The sequence below is a fragment of the Pinus tabuliformis genome, chromosome 1_2 (genome assembly GCF_031772625.1).
Source record: "Pinus tabuliformis cultivar Carrire ecotype Pingquan chromosome 1_2, CPIR1, whole genome shotgun sequence".
Classification (NCBI taxonomy): domain Eukaryota; kingdom Viridiplantae; phylum Streptophyta; class Pinopsida; order Pinales; family Pinaceae; genus Pinus; species Pinus tabuliformis.
Genome location: NC_142298.1, coordinates 254,489,469 through 254,493,909, shown reverse-complemented (window position 1 = coordinate 254,493,909; position 4,441 = coordinate 254,489,469). Strand labels below are relative to the sequence as shown.

Below are 4,441 nucleotides of genomic sequence, written 5' to 3'. Positions count from 1 at the left end.
GATGAATAATAATGTACATTCAACTATTAAGAAATCAACTTCAAATAGTTTAAAGTCTCCCAACTTTATATAGAAAATAGTTGAATGTATAAGATATAATGAATGGCCAATGATGGCATAAATGATGAAATGCAGTTAATAAAGGTATATTTTAAGCTCATACATCCTCTTGTTAGAGTATGTTAAGTCTCTTTGCTGTTTTTTTATCTATTTTGTTCCTCTTAGCCTTTTTATGGATAGTTTCAAGTCGATGTCTTATGTTTTTGAGAATATGAAGTCCTACAAGTATGTTTTGTTTTGGAGGATGGTAATAAGTAGTTATAGGACAAGTTGAAGTTAGCACAAAAGTATTTACTCAAAATTGATAAGTTGGCCATATGTATTTTGATTTCAACTCTGAAAGGTCAAATATAAATATAAAAAGAATGGATATGTGGAACCTGGATCTAAATCCTTAGAATTAAGTTCTAAGAATAGAGAATCTATCCAAGAGAGATATGTACAAAATAGATGCATCTGAGAACTTCCATAATTTTTTCAGACATCCCATCACCAATATGTTTGTTATTGATATTATTAATTAACAACAAGAATAATCATGACACCATGGATTAATCCCATCAATATATTCATGTATATTACAAACTAGAATAGATGAGTAGATGGGTTGTGGCATATGTGAAGCAAAATATATTATAGAGTTATTGGTTCATGGTAAACGCTTCATAGTTTGAAATTATGTCTGTCAAAATGGTATAGAAGAAGAACTGTTTTGATGGATTTTTCTTTCAGGAAATTTTCATTGTTGCTTTTGTACTATGTTGGATTTTATGGAGAATTTTCTCTTCTAGAAATGACTATATATCCCTCACAATTGAAGCACATGAATATCCTACACAATGGAATTTGAAGATCCATAGGTTTTATGATACCAATGTGACTTTTCCTCTTCAATGAAATAAAAATGTGACTTGTGCTATTCAACAAAATAAAACCAATAAACATGAAATTAATGGAAAAGAAGAGGAATCCTTCTAACGGTCAATGGATGAGTGGGAGGAAAGTTATAATAATTTTTATGTTGATTCAAAATTTAGTTACATTGTGGGGAATATTGTAGAAAATTGGGACACCAAAATACAACGATGGTTGAGATCCCATCCTCATATAAAGAACTATATAGAAGGAGGGAGGCCTCGTACTCTTGGTATTGATACGCTCACACCCTCATCCCTGCAATATCCCAATTGGGGATCATCTCCTTTTACAGTGCTTCAAGAAAAAGTAGCATTGCTACAAGATCCATGGCTTATTCATGTTTTACAATAGAATTCTCCTTCATAAGAGGGTGATTACTTTTGAGCCAAGATTCCTTTGATTATGGTATCCATGGTGCCTCACCCTATATCTGAATGGATATGGTGGATGGAATAATATGTTGTGATCATAGAAATGGAATTTGATCACCTATTGGATAAAGAAAAGTACTTAAATTTCATAGTTCATGGATGGGAGAAAAATGTTTCTAAGAAAATAAGTTGGTTGGGAATCAATGCAACCATTTTTATTATGGGAAACTAGGAATGGTCCATGGATTTCATTGAGGGGTAGTATGTGATGGGGCCTTAGATTCTTTTGTATGATCCCTTTGCTAATATTTTATTTGATGTGTTGCTTGATAGAGCTGTAACTGATTCACATGACCAGTTTTCTCTTATTTATCTTATGATCAAAGAGAAGGAGAAATGGGTAGGTAATATTTATGTATAGAATGAATATTTTTTAAGGGATATTGGTTGGGAATTGTTGTGAGTTATGACAATATAAGTAAGAGATATGAGGCCATGGAAGTCGAACATAAAAATTTGAGGCACATATATCCTTAGAAGAGTGTGAGATTGTATGCAAGAAGTGACAGTGTTATTTGAAGGATATTTGGGCTGGGATTTGAAAGAGGAGGCCATTTATGACTCACTTCACGAGGTGTCAGTCTTGCAGTGGGAATTATAACCCCATATACAAGATAGAATATTGTTTGAAGGGTATGGAGAGATATATTTATTTTGTAGATGATCAGGTGCTCAGAATTTATGGGTTTCAAAGGCATCAACTTTATTATCTCATATTCAAGAGAAGGGAAAACTTTCCTAATCACCTCAAGCGGAAACCTTCTTGTACAATTTTGAAGCACAAATACAAAAAGGAAGATGCTAAATGTTGTTACAACAACAAAGAAAACTATAAAACAAGAGGAATTTACTATCTCACCGCATATAATCAATAACTATTTATTTATTAAATGGTGTTACAACCCAACAACCAATACCAACCCCACTCATGGTTATTTTCTTCTGCAGAATGAGAAATAGATAATACATGAGAGTTTAGAAGGAAATAGGGGTTTACCAAATAGTTTGAGGCCACAATTTATTTTTTAGCTTTTTGAATTCATATGAATGGTTTGTAGAGTTTTTCTTCTTTTTTTTTATGAGAGTTAAACCCATGGCCACAAGTTCCTTTGCAAAATGACTACATCCTTTGAGGGTATCCCTCTAGTTGAGCATTTCCCATGTGGTGCTATGCAATGTGAGAACTCATTCTTCAAAATTTGTTAAAACATGAAAATAGTGGATGAAATATGATGATGCCAAGAAAAGGGATAAGTGTGGAGGTGCACAAAAAGCACTTAAGGAACCCAAAATGGGAACACCTAATTTCTACTCCATTTCTACTCATTCCAGAAAATAATTATGATCTTTCTTTATGTGACATCAGGAGGGAAAATAAATTAGGACTAACTCAATTGAATAGGAAGTGATTATCCTAGGTGATATTAGAGTCATATTAGTTTAGCGGTCGAGCTTCATTTGATACATAACTAAGTCTTATAGAATAGAGGAGCAATGCTCAAAATATTGATAGAGACAGATTCACGATTGAAACAAAAGGGAAGATGTTGGGTTTTACTTATGGATCTGGGGTTGAAATGGCTTTAGTCTATGGATTCTTCTCTGTGGTGAATGAAAGAAAAGAAAGGGTAATTGGTGCAGCCTATCACCATCTTTTTGTTTCTTTAGAAGATATAAATGCCTTGCCTTTGTGCCTCTATAACAAGACCTGTGACCACCTTCCCACTCAATGCTCTCATGCTCCACCTACTTGAGAAAATGCCTTCTTGAATGGTCGAATTCTCCACACAATACGTCCAACCTATTATATATAATATAATATAGTATAATATTATATTATATATTAAATATTGTTATTTGGTTAGGACATAAGGTTATCTATTAGTTGATATTGTTATCAGATAGTAGTTTGGTTTATAGGGGTTGTGGAGTTATAATGGTCAATAGTAACATTTATAAATTATAGTTGGTAATGCTTACAATGGTTAAAGGTTCAAGGATTGGGATAATGAAACCATGGATTTGGTGCTATAATTAAGGGTCAATAATTATATGTTTTGGGGGTTATAGTGGTTAAGGTGTTATCCAAGGTAGTGGATTTAGGTTAAAATGAACCAAATATTATAAGAGTGATGGGTTATAAGGGTTTAAATATAAGGATTATGTTGGTTAGGGCTTAGGGAATAGTGGTGATAAGGCTATGTGTTAGTTTATTATGGTTAGGGGTGATAATTATAAAGGATAGATACCAAAGAAAAAAAAATTCGGGGTTCAAATGGTTAAGGTTTTAGGTTTAAGATTTAGAGGAAATAGACATAAATGTTAAGGGTTAATGTTTAGGGGTTACTTGTATTATTATTTATAAGGTTACTTTTTAGTGGTTATAGTTCATTGATTCATAAGGGTTGGAAGTTGTAGGGATTTAGCTAGGTTTATCAATGGTATAAGATGTTGTAATGTTTAGATAATTTAGTGGGTAGTGGAAAAATACCCTTAGATCATATAGGACTTAGGATTTAAATGAGAGGGAGATTAAGAGTAATAGTGATTAATTGTTGTATTGGTTAATGGATATGGGGTTAGGATTTATAAGGGTTAATGGATAGTTGATAAATGTTAGGGATTACAAGGCTCATGGTCAATGGTTATATCTTATATAAGTTATTGGTTGAGAATTAGAGCTTGTAAGTATTTGGAATTATAATGGTTATGGGTAACATAGGTGATGAGTTATATGTTCTAGTGGTTATGGTAAAATAAAAAAGGATTATGTGTTAGTGGTTGGTGGTTAAGGTTTAAGGTTAGAGAGCGTGGATAAATTAATATTGTGACCTCTCATTAGACAATTAAGGTTCTTTAATGATGGGTACTCAACTAATTGAGCTAACTATTATAAAAAATGAGAGAGCAATTACACACAACATAAAACCACACTATGATATCTTTATTGATCACAACAGTAACACATATGTAGGACATAAATCTATGACTTCCACACATATAGATCATGACTACAACTCATACACAGGAAA

General features: G+C 32.5%; 1 pseudogene; it reads left to right on the top strand.

Moving 5' to 3' along the window:
• Positions 1 to 711: 711 nt before the first annotated feature.
• On the top strand, positions 712 to 2,284 carry LOC149205330 (galactomannan galactosyltransferase 1-like; annotated as a pseudogene).
• The last annotated feature ends 2,157 nt before the right edge of the window (positions 2,285 to 4,441 follow it).